Source organism: Eumetopias jubatus, unplaced genomic scaffold (genome assembly GCF_037043125.1).
Source record: "Eumetopias jubatus isolate StellerSeaLion01/CBP00866 unplaced genomic scaffold, mEumJub1_p1.0 scaffold_125, whole genome shotgun sequence".
NCBI classification, from domain to species: domain Eukaryota; kingdom Metazoa; phylum Chordata; class Mammalia; order Carnivora; family Otariidae; genus Eumetopias; species Eumetopias jubatus.
The window spans coordinates 39,576-57,588 of record NW_028274931.1 but is presented as its reverse complement, the minus strand read 5'-3'; the positions used below and the strand labels follow the sequence as shown (position 1 = coordinate 57,588).

Sequence of the window (18,013 nt, the reverse complement as noted above, 5' to 3'; positions counted from 1 at the left end):
GCATGGCAGTTGGTGGAATACTTAGGATTAAAACAAACTCTCAGGACAGTGCTCCTTCCTGCTTCATCTAGATTCAAGCTCAAACTGCAAAATAATATCAGGAACCCTGAAAATGAAGAAGTGATCTATGACACATGTCAGTATCACATAACTTTTAAAAATGATTCTTTAAGATGTTACATTGGTCTTGATATACCTTTACAAATATTAATTTTAATGGCTATCTCAAAGGCCTTTCATGACATAGACCACAGGTGTTACCTTGGGCAAGAGCAATTGTCTGGCAGCTCTCAACATGCAGTCATGCAGAATCCTAAATAACATTGTCAACTTCAGTGTGGTGTTTCACAGAGGACTAACTTGGACCTTCAACAACATCCTTGCCAATATATCTTTGGAAGTTCTGGTCCTGAGAAGTTTATCAGAGTAAATGGAAGCTCTGGTCACAATTAAAATAAAAGGACCAAGGACATTTTCTGGCAAGTAAGAGAATACATCACCTGATAATGAAATTCAAATGGTTGTCACAGTGTAGATGCTCTTGGCTTCTGACTCCTATTGGTTTTGAGGGCTTCTCCAAAGGTGGGCACCAAATGCATTCTCTGCCCAGTTCTGACACTGTGACTGGTGGCATGCATTGATGAGGTGGTAACTGGGTGCCACCTTTAGTGGGAAAGAGTTATCACAGAGCTGAAGGTCACATCAGGACTGGTTAGGTCCATGCTGGAGTGTCTTCCCTAGGGCCCAAGGGCAGTTGCTTTCTTACTGACAGCTTCATAATTCATTCTGCACTGAACTAGATGTGCTCATGTTGACTCGATCACTAAGGCCTCTAGTGACACTGTCGTAGGATGGTGGGAAAGATGTGGTAGATGCAGTTTCAGATTTGTCTGGGAGTGTGCAATTTTCATTTGCCATGAATACAATAAAGCCTTCACCTAGGGGTGACACAGCCTCCTCCTCAGCCCTGGGCACACCTGGGGGGGTTGGAGATTGTCATGGAGTGGTGTAACACATAGCTCTGATAGGCCTTTTGAATGACAGTAGCTGAAATATCTTCCTGCTTCCACTGCAGGGTGGTTGCTATTGGTTCATAGGATGTTTTTGAAACATTAGTTGCCATAAACTTCTCTTCCATATTTGCCTTCAGAGAATCCAACTCCCCAGATTCTCTGAGAACATTTCTAGTGAAGGCAAAAAGAATGTCCAGTGAATCTTATCTCCAGGGACCAAGGGTAGGTCCATCTGGATTAATATATTCCGACTGGGTTTTGGGATTTGCAGGGCCCTGAAAGGGTGTCTGCAAAGTCTGAGAGGGGAGAAAATGTAATAAACTGAGTGGCCTCTGGGTCAAACTTTTCCCAGGTCTCATAGAACATGTCAAAGTCATCCTCACTCAAAGGTTCGCTACCCCCCTGCGTGGCCACATTGAAGTTCTCCAGAATCATGGCAGTGTACATGTTGTCCACGATGAGGAAGGAGATGATGATGTACGTGGTGAAGAAAAGGATGCCCATGGCTGGGTTCCCACAGTTCCCCCAGGAGCCATTGCTGTTGGGCAGATTGGAGTCACAGAAAGGGGATCCTGTGTTGAAGATAGGGCTGAGGAGCCCATCCCAGCCAGCTGGTGTGGTGGTCTGGAAGAGGCACAGCATGCTGTTGGCGAAGGTCTGGGAAGTTGAACGTGTTGTTGATGCCAGCCTCCCCGCTTACATGGGGGAAGCTGACTATGCCGAAGATGGAGTAGATGAACATGACAAGGAAGAGCAGCAGTCCTATGTTGAAGAGAGCAGGCAGGGGCATCATGAGGGCAAAGAGCAGTGTGCGGATTCCCTTGGCTGCTTGTATCAGCCTGAGGATGTGACCAATCTGGGCCAGGTGGATGACTCGGAAGAGCACTGGGAGAAGTAATTTTCAAGTGAGGTAAGAATCGCAGAAAATACAGGCCTTTAGAAGAGGGGGGAATGATCTAATCAGTACTTGCAAGCATGAGCCCTGACAAAGCTGGCTGCAATCCCTGTCCCATCTCTGCTCTGTATGGATCTCCATGTGAGTATTTGTATTCAAGGACTCTGGGCCTTCTGAACCTTGCACAGTGGCTGGCATAAAGTAGGGGCTCAGCACGTGCTCATTGCATAAGTTTTTCTCTCTCAAGTAAGACCCACGCTTCCCACCCTGTTCTTATCTTTCTTTCTCTCTACCCGGAATGTCTTCTTCTTAGTCAGCCTCCATGGTCAAAGCCCTATCTTCCGCAGCCTAGGTTAACTGGAAGCGACTACACATTTTTCCACACATACACAGCCTTTGTGTGGTTCTCTCTATGACACAGGCCCTACTCTTCCCTGAGAATTCAGCCTTGGGACAGGCCTTTTCGTCCACCTTTTCCTGGTCCTGTGCTCTGTGAAGGCCAGGATCCCCTGTGATTCATCTCCCCATCTCCCATTGTGAAGATTGACTCAGTTCCTGTACATGGTCCTGTGGATCATTGTACAGAGCCTGGTGTTAATTATAAGGTGGTCTGAAGAGTCGGGCAACTTGCTGACAGCTAAAGTAGACAGGTTTTGAATGGCCAGCTGTCTGCATAATGGCTTTTATTTGTTTCTTTCATCTCCGGCTGTGTTTGAACTCTATGTTAGGGCCTGGAGATGGGTTTGTTTAGTGTCAGTTATGGCCCTCCCACCCCCCAACTATGAACAGAGTTGGAAAGATGAAGAATGTAAAAGTCTCCCTATATGATATCTAACTTGAAAATTTGTGAAGCTTGATCTTGGGGCCGTGGATGTCTATTGGGACCGCAAAAGATTAGATGAAGCCTTTAGGTCAGACAGGATTCAAAATCTCTCAGGACAAATGGTGAGTGTAGTGGCAAGCTCTCTCTCCTTGCCAGGGTTCCCTTGACGCTCTTCCCCTACCTGCCTTTTGTCATATGAATATGGGTGGTCACAGTATTGTGCTGGAAGGAGGAAGGAAACAGGAAGAGATTTGGGAAGTAGTTATAATATTGTATTATAAAATCTTTATGAAAGCCCCTCTCCTAAAGCAAGTTTAACTGGGATATTTTTCCACAGCGTGGGGTATGTGTCTATATAACCTACTAAGATTCTGCCAGCCAGCCAGCCAGTCTACATAATACTTCAAGGTAGTATGAGTCTTCATACTTGTAGCAATTAGATACTCAATCCATGTCTTGCAAGTGGGAAGGAAGAAAATGAGAGGGGGAGGGCAGAAGGAGGAAGAGGTGGGTTCTTTCACTTGTTTTCCAGCTGTCTCTATGACTGATTTCTAACCAGTGGATGGTGTTGCTGTGCAGGTCATAGGCACTGGTAGTTAAGGTGTCCCCATCATAGAATGGAGTACTTTGAGTATATTTTATTTCTATAGTGTTGTTAAGGGAAGTCACATAAGCAAGCTCTCTTCTCTACTGTAAACTGAAAGTGACCTTTAGAGTTTCTCACTTGGAAAGCAAACGAACAAAACAAACCTCCCACAAAAAACCAGCAGCAACAGGAAAACAAAACAAAACAGAAAACAAAAATAAACGTAAAGCTCCCAAACAAATAAACACAACCCAAGGCTGTGTTTCAGCACCAGGGTGGGGAGATGGATGAAGTGCTGCCAAGTTGTATTTAGATGCTGTTAGCTCTTGATGGTAAATCAATGGAAAATTAAATCTACAGCAATGTTCTGACATGAAAATTAAGCAGGTCATGATATAACAGGTCAGGATATATTTGTAATGCAAAGTAAACCTGGTGCACTGTCATTTGGCCTTTGTAAGGCTAAACTGTGCCTCAACCACAAGAAGGCTAAGGACATTCTCTTGGTTGTTGGTAGGAGGCAGCTAGTTCATTAGAAGGACATTAGCCTGGTCTAAATTCAGCTCTACCCTTTACAGACTGTATGACTTTGCATAACTTTCTTAATCTGTAAGGCTCAATTTTAAATGTATAAAATGAAGATAATAACACTCCTTCAGGGAGCCATTGTGAAGGCTCCCAAGGAGCCCAGCCCAGTCCTCAGAAGTCAGCAAGCACTCAACTGTGGTGGCTCCATTCCCCACTTGCGTTTCTGACCTTATGCGTTTTCTCTGAACACTCGTTGGCCCCCAAATACTGGGCCTATCATTCAAACACCCAGACTAGGCCCTAAGAGCATTGATCTCTTGGCATTGATCTTTGACTTGTCTATCACTCACATTCCCTAAGTGGACAGTTATATAATGATTTAACTGCAGATCTTTGACTTAAGAATCTCCTCTGAACACTCATAGTCTTTGCTCACTCTTCTGGCAACCATCTCCTTTTCCAGAAAGTATTTAATGACTCACCTCACATCGTACCACCCATTCTCCTCTTTGAAGACCATCAAGAGAAGGCCCTCTGGAAGTTCCATCATCTTATATTCTCTGGAGAAGTGCCTGACTGTCCCCATCAGCCCCAAAGTTCAGGCAATGGGCTATGCACACAGTAGGTGCCTAAAAACACTTTGTGACAGCATGGAAAATGCCAATGGAAACTCTCCATTTCACAGAGAGGACAGGGGCATTTTAAATCTGCCGCTTTTGGAAAGCAGCAAATACTGGGCTCCTCTAACATGTAATGTATATTAAAAACGTTTGTTGTCCTCTTGGTTTTGGAAACAAAACAAAACAAAACAAAACAAAACAAAACAAAACAAAAAAACAGCCCAAACAACCCCAAGCAGAGTCTGGGCTTCCCCACCACCTGTAAGCCCACTTACTCCCAATCGAGAGGACCATGACAATCAAGTTAAACACATTCCAGCCTTTGGTGAAGTAGTGATGCTGCAAGGCAAACATCTTCATGACACACTTACCCATGAAGAACTGATTGATTTTGTTAAGGATTTTTGTCTTTTCTTCGCTCTGTTCATCAGTCTCCACCATCATGGTGATCATGTTGAGGCAGATGAGGACCATTATGACAATGTCGAAAGCTTGTCTGGCACAATGTCAAAGACAAAGCCCTGGTACTTGTTCTGAGAAAACAAGAGATGGTCCATCAGGGCCTTTCTGGCCAACATACAAGAGGCATCTGGAGAGGCTGCATTCTCCATAGATGGCTTTCTAAAATCTGTCTGTTGTCTTCCTCACACCACATCCAAACAGAAGCCAAGTCCTGTCCTTACTCCTTCCAAAATCTTATTCTTAGTTGATTCTTCTTCAATGCCTCAATTCAAGTCCTTGTTGCCTTTCCCACCCCCTTGAAGTCACCAGGCACTTTTGTCTCACTGGTGCACCATTTTCGAGCTGTTCCCATCCCATCTCCTGGCTATCTAAATCCCAATAGTCCTGAGTGATCCATTTTTCTTAAGCCCCTTCCAGGGAGATCTCCCTAATCACCTATCACATCACACCACATTGCCTATTTCCTCTCTCCTCTCACAGGCTTCGTAGTCCGCCTTGAGTTCTAGCATTTCCTGTGTGCTTCGCTTCTTCTCTACTAGATAGCGAGCTCCTTGAGGATGGGGCCATGTCTTATTTATTTATTTAAAGATTTTATTTATTTATTTGACAGAGAGACAGAGAGCACAAGTAGGCAGAGGGAGAGGGAGAAGTAGGTTCTCCACCAAGCAGGAAGCCAGACGTGGGGCTCGATCCCAGGACCCCAGGATCATGACCTGAGTGGAAGGCAGTCGCTTAACCGACTGAGCCACCCAGGCGCCCTGGCCATGTCTTATTTAACATTGTGTTCCCATAGTGCCTGCAGAGGATGAGTTCAAGAACTGCAAATTCAGTGGCTGCTCATTCTCCCCCACCCCAAGTACTCCAGGGCAAGAGGGTAGGCCTGGAGTCCTTCTTGTTTCCCACTGTAACTTCCAGACCTTTGCTCCTCCTGAATCTTGCAAAACCCTTCCTCCTTTGAAGCTTGTGTCATCTAGGTAGTTTACCTTCATCTCTTCTTCATTGCTGCCACTTACCAACCTCCTGGTCCTTCGGCTTCATTACTGAGGAGTGAGGCTTTTGGCCTGACTTCCACTCTTGGCTACTACCTCTTGGTTCCTTAGCTAAATCTCTCATGACCTAGCTGTTCCTAGCTTAAAGAAAAAAAAAATCTTCCTGAACCTTACATCTCCCTCCAGCTACCACACTACTTCTCCCCCCACTTTCACAGCCAAATTCTTGAAGGCATGTTGTGCAATCACTGTTCCCCCTCACTCCCCACTTCACCTCCAAATGGCTTTTGTCCCCATCCTGCCACTGAGATGGTTCTCGTTAAGATCACCAATGACATCCAGAATGTAAATCCAAGGACACTTGTTTGGCATTGCTTGCCACACCTGCCACCTTGAAACTCTCCTTTCTTAGTCTCCGTCATGCCTTACTTCCCTGGTTCTTTTCTTGCCTTTCTGGATATTCTGTTTTGAGTCTTCTTTATGCAACCCTTAGATGTTAGAGTACCTCAAGGCTCAGTCCTAGGCACCCTTTGCTCTTCACCCCATTCCTTCTCTCTTAGGAATCTCTGCACCCTGTGAATTGGTACATGTGCGATTTTCACTAATTTTTTAAATATATTTTTTAATTATGTTATGTTAGTCACCATTAAGTACATCATTACTTTTTGATGTAGTGTTCCATGATTCATTGTTTGCGTATAACACCCATTTTTTTTCCTATGTCACAGGATTATAGTCTCTTCAAGGGCAGGAACTTTGTATGTGTTGCTCACTGCTCTATCCCCAGTGTCTGCCGAGTATCCCCAATGGCATGCAGTAGATGCTCAATAAATAGATTAATGAATGGATGACAGAATGGACAGCTCTGAATTACTCACACCTCAAATAAAATTAGAAGGCCACTCTATACAACAGGCACTTACTGAATGTATACTATGTGCCGGACTCTGCATGAGTGGAGGCAGAGAGGACCCTGTCATGAGTCTCATCAGGGAGCTCACAGGACCTGCAAAGCAGACATGGGGGAGAAGGGCTGTGACAGAGGCTGGGTCTTGCTTTCTGTTTCTGTTGGGTAGAGGTTGCTACCCTGTGGGTTAGAGCAAAGAATCAGACCCAAGTGGGTCTGGCTCTGGGCATAACTGCTGGCCCGTGTCTTTTCTGGAGTGGGAGAGGGATTGAAGAGCCACTAATAACTTCCATTTCATCACTGAACATGGTGAAAAAATAAAGGGCCATTTATGACCACACAACTTCTAATTAAACAGAGCAGGTGACAACATCACTAAGTTGTAGGCATTGAGTTTGCCCTGGATATTTGGATGCTGGGGAATGAAGCAGCTTGCTGGCTGCTCTTGGCTTAACCTGTGGGCAGGGTTCACTTCTTTGCAACTCTCAGTGCTCTCAGAGATGATGAAGTGATGATGTGATATCCTAGAGCCTATTTTCCTATAAAGTGAAGTATGTGAAACCTGCTTTTAGTAATTTCTATAGCAGGGAATGTTATAGAATAAAATTTCCCAGTCTTGTGGAAGCTGTAGTCTTTCCTATGGAAGAAGCATACAATTTAGAACTTGAGCTTTGCCAGTGGTGAGGAGGAGTGTGAGTGTGTGTGTGTGTGTGTGTGTGTGTGTGTGTGTGTGTGTGTGTATCCCAGGTTGACCCTGCTGTGAAATGGCACCCATGCACCTGGGATCAGAACTCCTGTATCAATGCTCAGCTTATGTGACCAGCTTAACCTGTTGGGACTGCTAAGGGAAGAAGATGAGCATTCCAGGGCCAATAATCTAATGAAAAGAGAGCTGGATCTGGGAAGGTGAATCTTAGGTAGGAGTGGGGATTTCTCTTTTTGCTTGTGTTTCTTTCTTGGCTCTGGACTTTGAGGAAGCCAGATGATCAGGCTTGTCCCACTGGGTGGTGGGTGCCAAGATGTTGTCTGCCATATGGATGCTGGCCAGGAGCAAGGATGGGCCAAGACTTGTGGACCCTGGAGATCAGCCAAATGCCGTTACTGCTTGGGCCCCCGCTCTGCTGATTTCCCCTTTGGAACCCCTAAGACTTCAAAGTCTTGGTTAAATGTTCCAGACTTGCCTCGGCTATGATAAGGGGAACAAAGGGCTATGCTTGGAACAGAGTATTAAGGAGAGAGCCACATTCCTCCACTAAAGCTAGGACAGTATCGATAGTTAATTAGTAATTCACCCCCTTCCCATCCAAAGGGATGATGAATCTCAGAAACACAGTTGGGCTGTGAGGTCTCACTTCCCTTATCCATGTGGCGAGCCTCCCCCATTGCCAACCTTGGAAGGTCTTGGTTATGGCTTGATTAGGAGAAATGGTGATTTTGTCATAGGTCTTCCTGCCCAACCATTGGCTTCCACTCTGACTGTAGTGCCTGGAATTTCAACATTAGGTTCCTACCTTTGTATTAAGATAGTGTCCTCTCCAGGGTCCCTTTTTGAAATGCAGCTCATCCTATCCCAGTGAAATTGTCCTCCTTGAGAGGAGGAAGCTATGGTGGCCTGTGGGATTAGTTGATAAAAGGGGAGAATCTGAGATGTTATAGAGAGACTGAGCAGTGTGTAGGACAAGGTACTAACAATTGTCATGATTTTGCCAAGGGATGTCCCTAGCACAGACTCCTTACCATCTGGTTCAAGTGTAGATTGAGCATCAGTCCAGCCACCAAGTGAAGGCCAGCAGGGACTCAGCTGCTTGTTTCTCTGTAAGTCTCAGGCTCCTCCTCCTCTGACTTGATGCTGATTGGTTGGGCTTAGCCCATTTACCTACATCTTTTAATTCTGAGCTTGTTCCTGCCCATTGGACTGGCTGACAGAGGGGTACTCCCTGAGGCTTAAGGCTCACTCAACCCCAGATATCTTGATTTGATGGGGGATTTGGAAGGAAATCTCTGCCCCTACAGAGGTCTGAACATCCTATCACCCCTCATTATAACACTTCTTATCAGAATTGACCATAGGGATACATTTATGACCACTGTTTCCAAGGAAAGTATATCCAAAGGTCATAGCATTTTTTTTCTCCCATAAATGTTTTCAAGACTATGTGCTTATGATGTTTTTAGTAACTTATACAAACCCCATGCCTTGATTTAGAAATCCTAATGCCTTGGCCAATAGAATATATGTCTCCTTAATTCTAGGGAAAGTTCCTCTCCTTTGTTGCAGGTCCTTAGGCTTTGCCCTGATGGTGGTGGTGGTGGTGGTGGGGGGGAGTCTAATGGCATAAGCACCTGTAGTTTTCTTCACAGATACTGCATCTTAACCACAGAAAGGTTATGTAAACGGACAAGATGCCAGTTCCATTCTGATGGCTCAGAAATTCTTGGAAGAAGTTTCATTGTACATTTCCTACATAACAATACTCCCACTCTCAAACCTGTTCATCCACTCTCAACGGAAGCCAACTAGAGGTTTGACATTTTCTATCTTCTGGTGGAGGACTGAGAAGAACTGAGGTGATAATATGTATGGTTTGAGTGTTGCATTTCATCGGGGAATAAAAGGCCATGTCTCTTAGGGTTTTTGTGAATAAAGGAATTGAAGTGGAGTATAGCTCTAAGTTTTGGTCAATCTTTTTTTTTTATTGTTATGTTAATCACCATATATTACATCATTAGTTTTTGGTGCAGTGTTCCATGATTCATTGTCTGTTCATAACACCCAGTGCTCCATGCAGAACGTGCCCTCCTCAATACCCATCACCAGGCTAACCCATCCCCCTACCCCCCTCCCCTCTAGAACCCTCAGTTTGTTTTTCAGAGTTCATCATCTCTCATGGTTCGTCTCCCCCTCTGACATACTCCCCTTTTCTTCCTCTCCTGTTATCTTCTTCTTTTTCTTTTTTCTTAAAGTTTTGGTCAATCTTTAAACACAACAATGGGATAACTTTTGGCTCCTATTTACCATGACCGTGATGGGGACCAGGATCCCAGGGGCCTGGGTTTTGGCCATTTCCCATCTGTCTACTGTAGGCATGGGGTGGAATTTAGGGTGAGCCTGCAACCTAGATCATGATGCATAACCACACAAATGCTTCATTTCAGGGCTCTTACCACATTTAGTATCATTTAGCCTAACCTGCTCCCAATCCTGTGATTGAACCCTAAACTGTTTGCAGAACTCAGTACTTCCCTAAACAGGTCTATTTGGAGTACCTGTGGGAGATATTTGGAAGACCAAAGTTCCTTCTTTTAGACTTCTCATTCCTTGGGACTGGGAACTCTCATTACATCATCCCCAAATTCAATCTAGATTTCCCCCTTCACAGAGAGTGCTGGCCAACCCTTACCCACCATTGGAATAAGCTATCAGTTGGATTTCCAGACACATTCTGCTTCAGGGAAGCTCTGGGGCTCACCAGAGGTCATGGGATGGGCTTCTGGGGCTTCTTGGAGCCCAGCTTCTTCATGGCATTGTAGTACTTCTTTTGCCCCTCTGTCATGAAGATGTCCTGGCCCCCTAAGTACAGGAGAGGATAAAACACACCACTGTTTTTAAAGCAACAAGAACCCCCTGGAGTACCAAAATCAGAGCATGCTGGAGAAGAAGAACATCTCTACCTTCTCCCTTCTCTGAAGAAAGACATGTCAAGGACAGAATCAAGCAGTGTCCAGCCCAGGTGCCACAACCAGTGACAGAGTGGGTGGGAATGAGCCCCAGCTCTGACTCCCTGCCTGAGTCTCTGGCACAAAGCCTGTTTATTTCTCTCCTGCAGGAACCCAGAGGTACTGCATGGGCAGAGGGTGGGAAGAACTTGGGAGTGGAACCTAAGGAGAAGGTAAATATCATTTTAAATCGGAGCCTTGCAACCAGCCTGATCATTTTAGTCAAAACCACTGGGCTTCTGGAATCATAGTTCCTGCCAGGGACAAGAGCTTCCCTCAGGGCCTCCTTCTGCAGCAAAGACCTTGAGATCCAAACCGTTAACCTCTTCCTGGAGAGGAGGAGCTAAGGACAGTTACTGCCTTATCCAAGGGTCTTTGGAGAACTCTTGATCCAATTTGCATTGCCCTCTGCTATTACAATGCCAGAACTTCCAACATCAAAAATGCCTTCCTCCTTTAGCTTTGGGTTTTTTTTGAGGACCCTCTAGACCTCCTTCATTCAACCCCCCACCTTTCACTCCCTGGCATAATGTGAATTCTTCGCATTTCCATAGCATGTTTGTATAACTGAGATCACTGCAAATGCTCGGGAAATGGGCTGAGATCTCTGGGATTTGAGAGGAGATTTTAAGAAAATCTGTGGATACAGAGAGCTTCCAGGGAGAGACATCTCAGTGGGGCAGGGGCAGAGGTTTGGGAGCACTGGGTAGGGCAACACTGAAAATCCTGAGCAAGGAGTCAGCAAATATAATACCCCCACCCAACTTCAACCCTGGTTTATCTCATTCTATCACCTAACATGGCCAACTCCCTGGCAAGGTCGTACTCAGTTGCCTCATCTATAAAATGGGAGAAGGGATTGCTTGAATGGTCTCAAAGCCCTCTAGGGTGCTGATGACATTGACCAGCACTTCACAGCTGTCTTGCTGAGTCCCTCTGGGGCAGAAAAGGGCTGCCCACTTCTTATGCCCAGAACTCTGGCCAAGGACTTCCTATAGGTGGGAAGACCCATGCCATTTGACATTTATTTTGAATTATATTAGTATAATAGCTCAGTCTTAAACTAGTTGCTTCTTTTATTTTTTAAAATATTTTATTTATTTGAGAGGGAAAACGAGTGAGAGAAAGAGAGAGAGAGAGAGAGAGCACACAAGCAGGGGGGAGGGGCAGAGGGAGAGGGAGAAGCAGACTCTCCACCGAGTGGGGAGCCCAAGGTGGCAGCTTGATCCCAGGACCCCAGGATCATGACCTGAGCTGAAGTCAGACACTTAACCAGCTGAGCCCCCCAGGCACCTCTAAACTAGGTCCTTCTTGAACAGGCTTTTACTTTCCTCTCACCAGAATCCTATGAGTAGGTATTATTAACTCCACTGAATGGATGAGAAAGCTGAGGTGCAGAGAGTTTTTAGAAATTGCCAGGGTCAGCCACCTAGCAAGTGGTTGAGTTGGGAATGCAAGCCCAGGTTTGTATGATGCCAAAACCAATGCTGGGCCCTTATCCATGTGACTTATCCATAGGACCCTGTTTTTTCCTCTGGATTTCAGCCTACATTAGTCTAAAGGGGTGCTTCATCTACCTCAGAGGAATGGAGGGTGTTAAATGAAAGGATTAATAGAGGGTAACAAGAAAGCATTTTACACCTTTAATGCCCTAACATTTTAATGTAAACGTGAGAGGTTATCTAGGATTCGGTTCCTATTCATCAGAGTCAGCATCCATGGAGGCATAGGTCTTTCTCCCCATCCCAAGGAGGGTTGGGATTCTGCCAATACTGGAGCTCTGGCCCTTGCTGAGGCCTCCTGACTTGGTGCTTCTGGGGGTCAGAGCTCCAGACAGAGGCAGCAAGTGCTGGAGCCCTTTCTTTCCCTGTTGATGTTTCCCAAGGGTCCCCTGAGACACACCCCGCACACCTGGTTCCAGCTGGGAAGACCTGGGCACTCTGGGAGAGTGGAAGGGGACCCAGACAGAAGCAGGGATATTGTTGACACAGAGAAATGCAGCTCTTCCAGCAGCAGCCCCACGACACCAGGCAGGGGTAAGGGCTGCAATCAGGGTGCAAAGGTGGGTATTGGTGTTAAAGGCCAAAACTGGGCTCCTGGTGAGACACGAGGGCTAGGAATAGTGTTTTCTTTAGTCATGAAGTCAGGGGACAGGGAGTGGAAGATTCACGGGAACACCTGAGCCCCACTTATCTTTTTTTTTTTTTCTGTTGATTGTAGTTGTCAATTATGACCCCAACAAAGAGACTGAATGTGAAGAAGCCACCAAAAATGATGAAGATAATGAAGTATAAGTACATGTACACCTTGTCTCCCCACTTGGGCTGCAAGTTCACCTGTGAACAGACAAGGTGAGGCATGGGGAGCAGGTGGGTGTATGTTTGTGTTCATCCCTGAGACAAGAACCTGGGTGTGGGAGGGTGGTTTGTTCGGGAGTCAGGAAGCAGGACTGAGGGAGGGGGAAGGTAAGCAGGAGAAAAGCCAAAGGGGGTGTTGATAAGCAGCCCATCACTGGGGGGCAACTGGTGTTCCATCCTGTTGGGGTTCTCCAATGAACTGTGTAGAATGCACCTCAGAATTGTACCTCTAAGGGATTGGGAAGCTGGAGCATTTATCTGCAGACTCCCGAGACTCACCTGTGAGGGTTGTCCCTATGAACATTCAATCCCCTGCCCTTAGGGGAGGGGCTGCTGAGCAAACTCTGACCCTGAAGAAAGTCAAGTCTCAGAGAATCAGAAGCACAGCACCAGAGTGACCTCAAGAGGTGGGCCAAGGGAATTGGGGCAGGGCATCAGCTCTGCCACAGCAGCAAAGGGTCTGTCCTCAGCAGCGTCCATCTCCTCCCCCCGGCTACCATGATAATACCCTTGTTGTAGCCACCACCCTGCTCCTGCCTCTGCCCAGGGAGTGTCCTTACACACAATCCTGGAGAGGTTATCTGACATTTTCCTCAATGGTGAGCGGGAGAACTTGAAAAGCCCAGGGAGTGTGCCTGTAAGGGAAAAGGTGAGGTTGGCTTCAACATTCAATAGAGGGCCAGCTGGACACTGCTCCAGGGAGGGATAAGACCAGGCTGTTGGGGGACTGCCTTATCTGGTACCAAAGCCACCTTCAGCCCATTTCAAATAGACTGATGTGAGTGGAATGCACCGAGGGGAAGGCAGAAGGCACGGCAGGCTGGACTCACATCTCGGGCATCCAAAGCTGCATACACGGTGTCCATCCAGCCTTTAGAGGTTGCCTGGAAACAAGGAGCAGAGGCCACTCAGTGTCTGCGCATTATCTACACCGAACTCCGTTTTGATTCACTTGTCTGTTTTTCTCATATCACGGGCCCCCTGGAGGCAGTCCTCTATACCTGCAAGGGCGAAGCACAGCACCTGGCCCACCACAGCTACTCAGGGAGTATTTGTTGAACCAATCATGAACAAACAGTGGGATGTAGGAAGGTGTGGGTAAGTGCGTGACAAATGTATCAGCAATTGCATCAACACCTGATTGGATGAGGGCAAGGTATGGATGAAAGAATGGGTGTGTGAATGTGTTTGCCTGTCATCACCACCAACACTTTCTATCATTATAATAGACCTGGAATACAATTGTTACTGTCTAGGAGAGGATCTGCAGTAGAGGACTGAACAGGGGGCTATATCGTGTCTATTTTGTACAAATAGTGAATTCTAAATCATCACCTGATACAATTGCACTGCAGGTTCATCCCTTTATTCTGTGCTGCCAGCCCACACTTGTCTAACTGTACCACTGTGACATTGCTTTTAGCCTCATGCTAGTCTGTAGGAATAAGTAGTGACTTCAGCTCACACTGATTGCTAGCCCTTGCAAAGTCTCTACAAAGCAACTTCTGGAAGACACCAGACCATCCACATTATCAAGTAGCCAAAGGAAGAGACATGGTTAATCTCCAGACTTACCACCTGCAGAAGTGTTAGGTAACCGATCGCAACATTATCAAAGTTGACTTTCACATTGACCTAGAAGAAGCTGCCACCGTGCTTCTGATCTTTATAGTCAGATATTATATTCACAATAGACAGAGGCACAAGAGAAAAGTATCCATTGGTTTTCTAGATACACTGCCCAAACTTCCCCTCAAAGAAGATCACACCAATGATGCTGAAGATGAGGTAGACGAGGAGGACATTCATGATGGATGGGATGGCACCCACCAGGGCATCTACCACCACCTGGGGGGAAATGCAAAAGGATCTGGAAACCTTCATGCTGGATCCCACTTCTGTCTACACTCACTTAGTCTGCTTCATGAGCCAGTGGCCTTTGGAGGTAGCAAGAGAAGTCGGTTAATTAAGACAATAACTCAGAAGACTGAGAGGCACTGGACAGCTGAAGATGGGTTTAGATCTTCTCCCTAAACATTCTGGGCAGGTTTTAGGATCTTTTCCCGGGATTGAGGGGATGGATGAACTTACAGTACACACACGCTCTCTTAGGGGTGTTGAGTGTGTGTGTTGTGCTGGGACATACAGACTTCTAGAACCTTAATTATTCTCCTTTAATGCTATTTTAAAAGGGCTTTTTAAAAATATAGTTCAAAGTATGCCTCGGTCAAGAATCAGTGAAAATCGAAATCCATATTCACAAACTTGCTTATTTGTAAAGCAGCAACCTAGAGATAAAATAAAACAAATTTCAAATGATTTCAATCATAAGTTCCTAGTGTTTGTGAAGGTACAAGTGAATTTTTAAAGTCCATTTTTGTTTTTGAAGATAGGATGTCTTCTTTGAGTCTGTGATGGAGGAAAGCAAAACCTAATTTTCAGTAGGAGAGGGGGACAAATTAGCAGCCCCTTGTCCCCCCAGTAATTCAAGGACCTGGCTTGGGAACATTCTATCGTGAGGAAGACAGTGAAGCCAAGGTGGAGGTGACGCCTTGAGTCTCACTCAGAATATGGCTCCGGACTCCCTTGCAGTGCTCTCATGCACGCTCAGGACAAAGTGCTTCCACTCTCAGGAAAGACTATTTAAGCTGAAGAACGGGTTCTCTACAGTGTTGTCTTTTCGAGTGAGGTGGCTGGCTTTACGCCTGCATGCACACACCAGGCCACGCGACTAGCCTCATGAAACAAGAGGTGAGTGAGAGCTGCCTTCTGCACGATCCAGTTTCTCACTCGATTTCACGTATGGGACCCTTTCCCCGGTCTCTCGTACACGAACACGAAATTCTTCCAGTTTCAAGAACAGCAATGTTAGCTGCTAAAGTTCAGTAACTCTACAGATTTGATTCTTTGACTTAGTATCCTGGCACCTAGGCATCCAGACACAGAGGGTACAGCAGTGCTAACATCCTAAAACAGCAGGTTGGTCGAGGGCAGCCTCCTTAGAGGCCTGTTTCACGCTCAGAGTAACGTTGAGGTCGCATTTCTCATGCTTTCACAAAAACACACAACAGATGAAGTTTGCGCTCAGGTGGGCACTCTTTGCTGAGGCAGGGGGTCTCTACAGTTTTGTTCCTTTGTGTTAAGTGGATGGCAGTTAGGACTACGCACACACAGGGTGCAGACGACCTAGCTTCAGGAAACAAGAGTTCAGTCGAGAGGTGCCTTGGGCCCATGCTTATTTCTCCCTTGGAATTCTGCTGGGACCCATTCCCCAGGTTAGCACACAAGCACAGTTGAAAATGTTGCCACCCTGTGGAGAGGCGACGTGAGTTGAAGGTGGGATTCTTCCAAGTCAGTGAAGAGCACTGAGTGTTCCAAACACACATGGAGCAGTAGTGTTAGCTTCAGGTAGCAAGAGCTCAGTCGAGAGGTGCCTTCAGCACTGGCGTATTTCTCCCTCACTTTTACGTATGGAACCCGTTCCCAGGGCTCTCAACCACGGTACCCTGGAAATGGCTTCCTCCCTCAGGGAGGTCGAAGGTAGCTAAAGAACGGTTTCTCTACACTGTTGTTGCTTCGAGTTAGAACGCTAGCAATTAGACATCCATGCCAAAGTGCGGCCGCAGTGGTAGCTTCATGAAACAACTGGGGAGTCTTGTTCTGCCTTCTGCTGTGGCCTGAGTCTCACTCAGAAAATGGTTTTGGACTCACTTGCAGTGCTCTCATGCATGCCCACAGCAAAATGCTTCCACCCTCAAGAACAGCTATTTTAGCTGAAGCTCGGATTCTCTACTGTGTGGTTCCTTCGAGTTAGGTGGTTGGCTTTGGGCCTGCACGCACACACGGGACAACGGTACTAGCCTCAGACAAAAGAGCTGAGTCGAGAGGTGTCTTCGGCACCGGCCTTTTTCTCCCTCGGGTTTTCGTAGGGAAGCCGTCCCCCAGGCTCTCACCCACAGTACACAGTATACTGCTTCCTCCCATCGAGACATCAGTGGTAGCTAAAGCACCGTTTCTCTACAGTGTTGTTCCTTTGAGGGAGGTGCCTGGAACTTAGGTCCGCACGCACATGCAGGAGGAGTGCTAGCCTCGTGAAACTAGAGCTGATTTGAGAGGTGCCTCTGCATGAAGGTGTTTCTCTCGCCCAGTGATTTATGGGATCGTGTCCCAGGCTCTCACGCACACACACTGAACGCGTTTCCACCCTCTGGAACAGTGATGGAATCTAAAACATGGTCCCTCTACAGTGCTGTTTCGCAGAGTAGGTACGCTAGCAATTAGACTTGCACGCAAGAGTGGGGCCGCAGTGCTAGCTTCCTGAAACAAGAGGGGAGTTGTGTTCTGTCTTCTGCTGCGGCCTGAGCCCCCTTGGATTTAGGTTTGGGACTCACTTGCCTTGGTCTCACGCATGCACACAACAAAATACTTTCAATCTCAGCAAAGGCTTTTTAAGGTGAAGCACGGATTCTCTTCAGTTTGTTTCTCCGAGTTAGGTGGCTGGCTTTAGGCCTGCACGCACACACGGGGCAACGGTATTAGCCTCATGAAGCAAGAGGTGAGTTGACAGCTGCCTCCTGCGCGACCCTGTTTCTCCCTCGATTTCACGTATGGGACCCTTTCCCCGGTGTCTCACAGACGTACAGTGTACATTTCCTCCCGCTTCAGGAACCAAATGTGAGCTAAAGCCAGTAACTCTACAGCATTGACTCTTTGTGTTAGTGGCCTGGTACCTAGGCATCTAGGCACACAGGGTACAGCAGTGCTAACCCCCTAAAACATGAGGTGAGTCAAGAGCAGCCTTCCTCACTGGTCTGTTTCTCAGTCAGAGTTACATTTACGTCCCATTTCTCATGCTTTCACAAAAACACACAGCAGCTGTAGTTCGCTCTCAGGAAGGATGCTCTTTGCTGAGGCTCGGGGTCTCTAATGTTTTGTTCCTATGTGTTAGGTGGATGGCACTTAGGACTACACATACACATGGGGCAGACGACCTAGCTTCAGGAAACAAGAGTTGAGTCGAGAGGTGCCTTGGGCGTATGGTTATTTCTCCCTCAGAGTTCTGCTGGGACCCATTCCCCAGGTTGGCACACAAGCACAGTTGAAAATGTTGCCACCC

At 46.6% G+C, this 18,013-nt stretch overlaps 1 pseudogene; it reads right to left on the bottom strand.

The window, feature by feature from the left end:
- Positions 1–737: 737 nt before the first annotated feature.
- The window catches only part of LOC148161578 (sodium channel protein type 10 subunit alpha-like), a 32,221-nt pseudogene continuing 14,945 nt past the window's right edge, over positions 738–18,013 (bottom strand).